This window comes from Spermophilus citellus, assembly GCF_964194105.1.
Source record: "Spermophilus citellus genome assembly, chromosome: 10".
NCBI lineage: Eukaryota > Metazoa > Chordata > Mammalia > Rodentia > Sciuridae > Spermophilus > Spermophilus citellus.
The window spans coordinates 69,350,814-69,362,076 of record NC_138197.1 but is presented as its reverse complement, the minus strand read 5'-3'; the positions used below and the strand labels follow the sequence as shown (position 1 = coordinate 69,362,076).

The window sequence follows — 11,263 nt, the reverse complement described above, 5'->3', positions numbered from 1 at the left end:
ACATTAGTAATGGCCTCATTTTTTTGTGCTACATCAGATAAGAAAGGCTAACCTGTCTCAATTCACTAGCCATCAAACTAGCCATGCCAACACCAGTTCTCTTAAAGGCTTTCCATAGTACTCCGAAGATCACTGCAGGGGTATCATCTTCACAGATTTCCTAGGCTGCACATGAATTTCTAAAGAGCCATATTCTAGCCCTTGACCTGGGGGTTATTCTCAGGAAGAGCAAGAAGAGGAATGGAGAGATTTGGGGAGACCATGAATTGCATGATAAACTTGAGACTTGGATCTGGACCTATCTTTATTATTTTCATTTCTTTATTGCCTTTGAGAATTGTCCCAAGAAGAATACCTAAGGCGAGTGTGGCAGATCTCAGTAGGCCAGCAGGAGGACTTTCTGGTTAGAACAGGTTCAGTTCTCCTGTGCCTCTCCTGGATTAAAGACATCAATATTCAGACTCAAGGCTCTTCCAAGGGACCTTTCCAGATTAACCATTCCATCTGCCTCTTGTGGCCCTGTACCTACCCCGATTCTCTGACAGAGAAACAGCTCTGATGGCTGCCAGTCTAACCTAACCAGAACCAAGATGCTAGTGCTGCTTCATCCTCCCAATGGAGACTTAGGTAAGACATAGTAGTTGAGCAACATCAGAGAAAGCAAGGCCCTGGCTGTACCTCTGCTCTGAAATGGGTATGAGCTTACCAGTTGGAACCAGCTTGAGAGCCCTAGTGCAGGTACCTGGTGTCCATTTCCAAAGGGAAGTGTGTGTGTGTTTGTGTGTTACTGTTGTTGTTAATTGATTTGGATACAGCAAACAGAATTAAGAATGACCAAAACAACACTTCAGGAGAACTTTGGTAGAACCCAGAAGTCACTGGGGTCTCTGTCCAGCCGAGATCCTCCTAGAGTTGTGTCCTCCCTCTGCAAACTCCTTCTGTGTCTCTCTTCCCTGCATTCTGCAAGTATCTGGGTCTGCCAAGCCTCTGTGGAAATTTGAGACCAGATACTTTATTCTCCCTTCAACACAGAAATACATGCATAAATATCCAGTGTACACACTCCACTTGACCTCAAGCATCAATGGCAGTATCTTTCTGAAAATGTAAGGGGATAAGGGAGAGAGGGATTCACAGTGAACAGCACCCAACAGCAGTCTCTTTCTTCCCATTTTTTTTTTTTTTTTGCCTTCTCTCTTTGGTATAACATGCAAAATTCTAACATCCGTTCATGTCTCAAGCAGAGCTTTTCCACCCACACCCAGGCCTCCACTGGGATCTCAGCTGCAGGCTGAAGCACTTATCAAAATATTATTCCCAGCAAAGACAGCTTCCCCTTTCTAAGGGAATTTAGATGAATACAATTTTCTTCCCCTTTTCCAACTCTATTCAAATTTATTTGAATTCTTACACCACCAGGTAAAGAGGCAGAGCCTTGATTCTTCTTTCTCTTCATCTGCATCCCAGGCTGGTACCACTTCCCTGAATGTCTGCCTGTTCCTTGATGCTTCATTGTGGGGGCATCTATATTGCTTTGGGACCCTGTTATCATGGCAAATGGGCTGCCAGTCTTTTTTTTTTTTTTTTTTTTTTTTTTTGTACCAGGGATTGAAGTCAGGGGTGCTCAACCACTGAACCACATCTCTAGCCCTTTTTAAAATATTTTATTTAGAAACAGGGTCTCACTAAGTTGCTTAGGGCCTTGCTAAATTGCTGAGGCTGGCTTTGAACTTGCAATCCTCTAGCCATAGCCTCCTGAACCGCTGGGATTACAGGAACGCACCATAGCACCTGGCTAGGGCTGCTAGTCTTTAGCAGAAGTTCTCTATCATTGCCTAAGCTGCCACTGTCTGGGGCTGGTGGTGTATTAGAGCTTTCTTTGTGAATGTTCTATGCATGTGGCCTTTTAGAGACACACTCTGCTTCTATTCCCAAAAGAGCATCTTTCTTTGCCTTCTGCTCCTGGTCCACCATGCATCCTCATACCCATTGCTGCTTGGGTCTAGGTCATTCACTTCTCTGTAGTCCTGCCAATCCCTCCAGTTCCTCTGGCCATGTTGCCCAGCTCACAGCAGTATCAAGTTTCATAAGAGGGACTGACTTCATGCTGACTGCCCCATTTTCCTGGTCTGCCTCATACTGATAGCCTGTCTTATCTCTAGGCTCACAGGAATGTCCTCTAAGCATGTGGGGAAGGCTATTCATCTTCTCTTTGTAGTTTGTGACTATGTTCTTCAAAATCCAGCAGCCCTTCTCTAAGATCTTTTCCTGCTTATAAGTGTGGTCCTTGGACTCTCTGCATGATAGGTGCAAAAGCTGTGCGCATCTGCACACACCAAACACTTTTTGTAGCTGGAGATGAATCTTGGCTTTGAATCCAATCATATTGCTATCCCCTTGCTCAGGTCCATAACCGCACTAAAGTAGATGCTGGTTCCCCTGTGTCCTCCAAGATGCACAAGAACACAGGCTTGCATAGATGTCCCACATGTTGGAGATAGACAGGGGTGGGGAACTTGTAACTTGGTATCTGGAAAAGAGATTAGGCAGGGTGAGGAGGAAAAAATATGGATAGGTAGGAGGGAGCAAAGAATGAAGAGAGGAAAGAGGAAATGTCCTGTGAAGTAAGACAAAAGGCAGATTTACAAGAAGAGCAGCAGATTCCCTAGGATTTAGCATAATGTGTTCAGCAGGTTCTTCTCCAGGTCAAGTCTTATCCCAGTCTGGACTGGTCCCCACAAGTTCTCAGGTGGGCAAGATGGCCACTTCCATTCCAGGGACTTGTTTCAGTTGCTCCTCTACCTATAACTGTGTTAACTCTTTCAGTGCCTCATCAACTCAAAAAAAGGAATGCCAGAAACCCACAGATGAACCAGCCGAGCTTGTCTGCAAGAAGTTGAATGTGTCACTCTCCAAAACCCTATAAATCCAGAAGAATTGAGACAGCTCTAGTCCTCACTCCATCCCTTAGCTAATGATTCTCAAGCTTTAGGGCAAATGAAAATCACACAGGAGCTTGTTCTAAATGCAAGTTCAAGCTAGTGCTTTTAAATAAAAATTCTGGGTATCGCTAAGTTTTATTAGAGCTTTAAGAAAAACTATTTTCCTCCTTCAATCCCCAAACTGTACAATTTTAATAAAATAGAGGTTGGTTTATTTTAAAATATTCTGTCTCATTGCTATAACCCACACCTCCTTAACTAATTTTTGGAACCAAGTCCATAATCATCCTGACATTGAGCGGGGCACCAAGCATAACAAGTAGTAAATGGCTCTTTTATCTTAAGAGAACCTCAGGAATTGCTCCCAGTTTAAGAGTGAGACTCCAGGAAGAAGAGAATGTGAGATGTGAACAGCTAGCTCTGTGAATGATGTTGGAAATAGAATTTGATTTCTGAACAGCTTAAGACAGCATGAGAAATGCCTGGTTGGGAATGAAAGTGAAGGTGTTCCTGACGCAGGCTGTACACAGAGGACAGCTGTGGCAGTATGGGGCCCTTTTCAGTCTCTTGGGTCTCAGGCTCACTCTTTTAGGGAGGCCTCACCCAATCATATCCAACATATTAAAATGCCTTCACATAAATGTATTACTTTAAATAATTTGACAGGATTTAAAAAATAAATTTGGCTTAGAAATTAGCCAGCTAGGATTAAGTTATTTAATGTGTAGTTGGTTATGACTTTTCTGCAATCATCATGCATACAGCTGAAATTTGACAGCGAATAAACTGACAATGTTATGTTTTATAAACATTATATATATGTATTTTTTTTTTTTTACATTTTGGCACCAATAGCATTTTTAAAGGTTTCATCTATTTACATAGGCCGTGGCACTGTACTTAAGGTGCTTATTGACTAAACCTGCCCTGATGATGGAGGACTTTTCTGGATGTCCTCTAGCAAGATTCTCTGGCAAGCAAGCAGTGTCTGACAGATTCTTCTCCTGCTTTGCCAACAACTTCATCTCCTTGAAGGCAAAGAAGGCCTGGGTAGGCCAAGCTGTGAAGCCAAGAGGATTAGAAAACAAGAATATGTATGTGTGTGTGTGTGTGTATGTGTGTGTATGTTCATGTGTTACAGAACATTTGATAAATTATGAACCATATATGTGACAGTGATTCCCTAAGATTATATCACCTAGTGACATGGTAGCCATTGTAGTTTGTATAAGTATAGTCTTTGATATTTACACAGTGGTGAAATTCCATAACAACACATTTCTTAGAACATATTCCCATTGTTAAGAAACACATGAGGGGCTGGGGCTATAGCTCAGTGGTAGAGCACTTGCCTAGCATGTATGAAGCACTGGGTCCAATCCTTAGCACCACATAAAAATACACAAATAAAGGCATGCTGTCCATCTACAATTATAAAAAAAAATTTTTTAAAAGAAACACATGAGGGGCTGGGGTTATAGTGCAGTGGGAGAGTTCTTGCCTCGTATGCGTGAGGCACTGGGTTCAATCCTCAGCACCATGTAAATATAAAATAAAGATATTGTGTCCACCTAAAACTAAAATAAATTAATTAATTAAAAAAAAGAAACACATGAATGTGTGTGTGTGTGTATATATATAGAGAGAGTTACGTAAATATGTGTGTATATATATGTATATACATATATATATATATATATATATATATATATATATCATGTTTTTCTAGCAATGACTAGATACTATACACAAGCCTCATTTTTAAATATTTACACAATATCTTTATTTTTATGTGATGTTGAGGATCAAACCCAGTGTTTTACACATGCTAGGTGAGCACTCTACCTCTAAGCCACAACCCCAGCCCTACAAGCCTCATTTTTTTCAGAGCAAAGTTCACATATATGGTCAAACAAGATATTGTTTCCACTCCCTAAAAACTCAGGGAAGCAAAGGCATGGGAAGGATTATTTCTTTAAGCTTATTTGGGAGCTGGCCATACCTCTGTTTGCATGGTACTTGGTTGCCGGGTTCCAGCCCTAGAGGGGTCCAGGGAGTCCTGAAGGATGAGTGGCATCAGCAAAAAGATGAGACAGGAGTCATTCCATTGGAGCAATCTCCAGAGAGAAAGCTCTAATGCAGCTTTTTCTAGGTCATCTTTTATTACAATTTTTCTCATCATTATAGATTCAGAATACGTCATTGATTATACAATTTCAAAACTTTGCCAAGATATAACATTTTCTTAACCATAATTAGGGGTATAGAAAAATGTAACGTCAATTTACATTTTTCCAGGATGTGACCTTTAGTTATTGATCATTAATAAAATGCGTCACTAATTTTCATTTTTTTCAGATTTTCCCAAGATGTACTATTTTCCCCAAGATATGCTATTTTCTTATTAACTAATGCCAAACTATATAACCAGACTCCTAACCTATCATTAACCTTTAAGTTTTAAAGTACACCTGCACTTTATTTCTAATCTAAAATTCCCCTTAAATCTTATATTAAAATATCCTAAAGTTTATAAACTATTCTTAAAACATACCAGAAACCCATACAACTAAAAATTTTACTTAAGAATTCTAAACCCAAGAATCTAAATAGAATAATATTTCTAACATTACTCTAAAAATGTCTTATAAAGCTACTTTAATTAATTCCTAAATTTATTCTCATAAAACTGGTTGAGCTGCTTGCTCAAAGAGTTTCTTTGTTTCTCAGTCAAGGTACACTAGTTCTTATATCTTTACAATCTTCTCAATAAAAAGTAAGTTCTAAACATCAGTCCACTTTCTGCCAATATTAAGTATGCTCATCATAAATTCCTATGTAAAGTAAAAGAGGGTTTATAGAAATGAAAAGAATGTATTCTTATATGTCTTAACTTTCCTAAGTGTATAACATAACTTTCCTTAATCAAGAATGAAACTACATATAGTGGGTTTTATACAATGAGCATAATGATTAGGTTTTCTAAGAGGCCGGAAATATGGACTTGGGTTCTAGTTAATATAATCAATGTGGTGCCTAAAATTCTCGTGACCTTTTAGAGAATGATTGTTGTCCATTATCAGTTTTGTCCTCAATGTGCTGAGATAGAAGAGCACCTTTCTACTTTGTCCTTGATATGCTAAGGGGTAGTAGAACAGCCTTCAAGGCATGAACTACCTGTTATTTTCTAGCCATCTGAAATTCAATTTGATTTGGCATTTAACATAGTCATGCCTCCTGTAAGGAACATGAGCATGGAAATGAAAAGTCCCAATTACATAAAAAAGGGTCTCATGGTTTTGGTTTCCCACCAACCAGCGTGGCTTTGCCAGCATTCATCCTCACTGTGACCTTGTCAAGACAGTGAGAGGGGGATCGCTTTCACCACTTGGCCTCAGAAGCCTCCAACATGAGCAAACAAAACTAATGTAGGAGGAGTCCTGGGGGAAGGGTCTACTTTAGACCTAAACATGGCTGCAAAAATGCATGAAGTGAAAAGGACAAAAACCTTTTGGAAATAACCCAAAGAACCAGAGAGAGGGTAGCTATTCTTTCTCTAATGTGTTCCATTTACTACAGGAAGCTGACTGAAAAGGTCAGAAACAAGATAAGCAGGCTGGCGAGATAGCTCAGTTGGTAGAGTGCTTGCCTTGCATGCCACAAGGCCCTGGGGGAGGGGAGGGGGAGGAGAAGGAGGAGGGGGAGGAGGAGGAGAAAAGCTTAATAATTTCATGAATAGAGGAGTCATCTTCTCACAAAGAGGAAATGTGCATGGCTAAAATGTTGCAAATATCAGCTGAGGACTATGAAGTAGCTATATCTGATATATTACAGAATCCAGCCTAGTGAGAAAGGTGAAAAACATGCAAAACTAAATTACAGAATTATCAACAAACTAGATAAAAGCAAAGGAAAAAATGTGAACTTAAAGTTAAGTCAATGGAAAGTAAACTAACACAGGTGAGTAAAATCAAACAAGCAACCCCAAAACTAAGTACTCAAGATGTATGGGACACTATCAAATGGTCTAATGTGATAAAAGTCCAAGAAGGTTAAATACAAAAAAACCCCACACCTAAAAGTATCATAGTGAAACTGCTGAAACCAAAAATACTAGCTTTGGCAGATTTCTGCAAAAATAGTTTACCTGCAAATATGATGCATGGCTGGAACATGCCAGTAGCTGACATGGGCCATGAGGCCCTGAGCTGGTTAATGACTATTTATTAGCTTTAAGTTGGAAGGAAGAGGACATGGAGGTTGGATATACTGACCCAAATGTCCTTCAAGGTAAGCTCTTTGATTTGCCTATTGCTCCAAATTGTTTCCCTGGAGCTGACCAGCCTAAAACACCCAAAGCTCTGGCACACCACCTAAAACTTTTCTGAGGGACTGTCATTGCCATTGATGGCCATGTCTGTGAGAAGGGGACAGCTGTAAATAATTCAGGTTTACCATGAGGACAAGGAGATAAGTTTTCCTCTCCTACCACCCAGCTCTGTGTGGCTGCTGGTTGTTTCTGGAAGTTTTTACCTGCAATAGCCAGTAGGCGGCAGCAAAGTGCCCGTTTAAGGGCTTTGGCAAGTCTTACTGGGGAGAGATGCAGAATTAAAAGCATGGAATTCCTGAAAGGTAGACAATGGAAACTGGTGGGGTCCATGTGAGAAGATGTGAGACAGATCCTGGAGGGTAAGTGTTATGGTTTGGTTGTGAGGTGTACCCCAAAAGCTCACGTGTGAGACAGTGCAAGAAGGTTCAGAGGAGAAATGGGTTTTAAGAGTCTTAACCCAGTGATTTAATCCCCTAATAGGGATTAAGTGAGTGATAACTGAAGTGGTAGGGTATGGGAATTGGGGCATGGCTTTGGGTATATATTTGTATCTGGTGAGTGGACTCCCTCTCTCCTTCCTGATCACCACATAAGCCACTTCTCTCTGAAATACTCTTCTGTCATGTTGTTCCTGACTCACCTGGAGCCCTGAGGAATGGAGCACACTGTCTATGGATTGAGACCTCTGAAACCATACCATAAAAATAAACTCTTCAAAGAAACTCTTCCTCCTCTACAGTTGTGCTGGTCAGGTCATTTAGTCACAGCATCAAAAAAGATGACTAGGGGCTGGGGATGTGGCTCAAGCGGTAGCGCGCTCGCCTGGCATGCATGCGGCCCGGGTTCGATCCTCAGCACCACATACCAACAAAGATGTTGTGTCCACCGAGAACTAAAAAATAAATATTAAAAATTCTCTCTCTCTCTCTCTCTCTCTCTCTCTCTCCTCTCTCACTCTCTCTTTAAAAAAAAAAGATGACTAAAACAGTATGTCAAAGGGAAAAGAAGGAGACAAGTGATTCCTGCCCAACTCTTTGGACATCTGGATCCTGCCTATGATGCATAGTGAGAGAGTCTTCTCTGCCTAAGTCTCAGACCATTTCCTACTCACTTAAACACCTATCTCCAGCAAGGTCTTCATCTCTGTAGTACAGAGACCTGTCCTTGCAAATGATTATTTAGGCAACTATTTTTAGGAACTTCTCCAGCAGGCCCTTCCTGTAGACTTCTTCAAACATGTACCATGTTCTCATTTATTCACTCAACAAGCATCTGTTGGGCATCTCACACTAGGTAACATTCTAAGTGTTAAAGACACAGTAGTGAATACAACAGATTTTTAAAAATCTTTTTAGTTATAGATAGAACACCTTTATTTTATGTGGTGCTGAGGATCAAACGCAGTGCCTCATGTGTGAGGCAAGGGCTCAACCACTGAGCTACAATTCCAGACCTACAATAGATTTTTTTTCTTAAATATACTTTCATGGAAGCTGGGCAAAGTGGCGCATGCCTGTAATCCCAGAGGCTCAGGAGGCTGAAGCAGGAGGATAGCAAGTTCAAAGGTAGCCTCAGCAACAGCAAGGCGCTAAGCAACTCAGTGAGACCCTGTCTCTAAATAAAATACAAAACAGGGCTGGGATGTGGTTCAGTGGTCAAGTGCCCCTGAGTTCAATCCCCGGTACCAAAAAAAAAAAGTACTTTCATGGAACTTATGTTTTGTTGGAGAGGGGCAGACAAGAAACAAAAATAAATTAGTAAAATACAGTTGGTCAGATAGTAAAAGGTACTATGGAGAAACATTTCCGAAGACAGCATACAGTACAAAATGTAGGGGTTTCGACTTAATATCAGTCATGGCAAACCTCGAGAGGGTGATATTTGAGGAAAGACTTGAAGAAGATGAAGAGGGGAGCCCAATCCCAGGTGGGAGCACAGTATGCCTGGCATATTCAAGGAATAACAAAGTGTCCTGTGTCCCTGGGGTGGATGAGCGTGTAGAGGAGAAAGGAGAAATGAGGCCAGAGGGGGGTGGGGCAGATCACATCTGGCCTTGTAGGCCACTCAAAGGACTCTGAATAAAATTCCATTGTGGAATTTTAAGAAGAGAAGTGACATGATTTGATCTTCACTCTAAGAACATCATCAAGCACAATGATAAGTACAGACAGAAGACTGGAAACAGGAAGCAGGAAGCCCAGCTGAAGGAAAACCTAGTCAATGAGTTCAAATCCCACCCCCACAAAGTCTCCCCTAATACTTCCTGAGACTCCCCTTCTCCTGGAGGCTTGCTGTCCTTTGTTCATGCATCTATTGCAACATCAGCCTATCCTGCCTTTGTCCTGGGGTTATTGGTGAACCTATCCTTGACACTACAGAGTAGAGGCCCAGTTGCCTTCACAGCTGTGACTGCTTCTCCCCTGGCTCAGAGAATTGTGCACATAGTAGAAACCAAGTCAAACTTTCTTGCTGTGGAATCAGAGATTCCTCCTTAGTTGAGCTGCCTTGCTTTTATCTCTGAGGCTTCTCTCAAGCTGTGTTTCGGCTTAAAGAACCATATCTCATTGTATTAAACACTTAACAACCATGACAGCCCTAATGCAGTCTGTTAGCCACATTTCACAGTCCCTCAGCACGGCCATGTTTACATGACACAGCTGGTCACTGGCCCACAAAGCAGCCTGTCAGAGCTATTAAGAAGCACACACAAAACATTGTCTGCCAAAGCTACTGGCCTCTCTGGAGGCTCCTGAAAGCAAACTAAATGAGTAATTGTTCATTTATTATTCCTTAAATATTTATTGAGCACCTACTGTAGTGCCATGCTTTATTCTAGGCAGTCAATACACAAAAGTGAATAAAACAAACTTCCAATGATCTTGCCACAAACACAGGGTTCTAATTCTATGAAAAACACTGGAATAGTTAAAAAAATAAATAAAACTAGGTTCTTATACTTCTGAGAACTCACAATCAATCCATCCATCCACCCACTCATTCAGTAACTCTCTCATGAGTATGTTGTGCTAAGGGCTGAGTTTGTAATGGAGACATTGGGTCATCATCTCTCTTCACACTCCAGTGTGGAGACAGAATAGTAAACAGTGGGGAACTAGCATGTATAAAAAACAATGGCAAGTGTTGTGATATGAGTACAAAGTAAAATGAACAGGGGAAGGTGATGCTCATTGCAGGGAGGGTCTGGGAAAGCCTTCAGGGGTAAGTAAGATTGTTTTTTTTAAAGAGAGAGAGAGAGAATTTTTTAATATTTATTTTTTAGTTTTCAGTGGACACCACATCTTTATTTTATTTTTATGTGGTGCTGAGGATGGAACCCAGCTCCGCGCGCACGCGAGCGCGCTACCGCTTAAGCCACATCCCAAGCCCGGTAACTAAGATTTTAACAAAATGTTGGAGGTGTAACAGAACTATCTCCGCCAGCAGGGTGGAAACTTTGGAAGGGAGGGGGTTCCAAGGGAATGAGACATTACAAGTTCACAGAACAGAGAGTAGTTGGTAATGGGTATGGCTGTGGTTCAGGGGTTGTAGGAGACCAGTTCAGCTGGGATAGGACTTGGATGAGCTTGAAGGCCACCCAAAGGATTTTCACCTGTAGGCAATGGAGAACCATAATTTTTGAGGAGAGGCATGGTAGTATCACATCTGTGCTTTAGAGAAGTTGTTGGGGCAATGTAAAAAAAAAATTAGAGAATAAATGCATACAGGGAGAGCAATCAGAGGAGCATTAATGAAGGTTGAACCAAAGTACAGTGAAGAACCAGTCATGATTGGACCTACTCATGCATGTTCTTAGTTGTTCCCAAACACTATTATATGGGACAGACAGGGAGAAACAAAGAAAACCCCATTTGTCTTAAAAGATTTTTCAATTGAGAAACAGACCAGGAAAACCTTACCAGTCTCTCCTTTACCTCTGTGATGTGATTATTGCCTTCCAGATGCTCCACTTATTATCTTCTGCCTATGCACT

General features: G+C 41.1%; 1 protein-coding gene across 7 annotated transcripts in view; it reads right to left on the bottom strand.

Annotated features, from left to right (window-relative positions):
• Nucleotides 1-11,263, bottom strand: part of PRPF40B (pre-mRNA processing factor 40 homolog B) — a 74,713-nt gene that overhangs the window by 56,444 nt on the left and 7,006 nt on the right. The gene's annotated exons all lie outside the window — the stretch shown is intronic.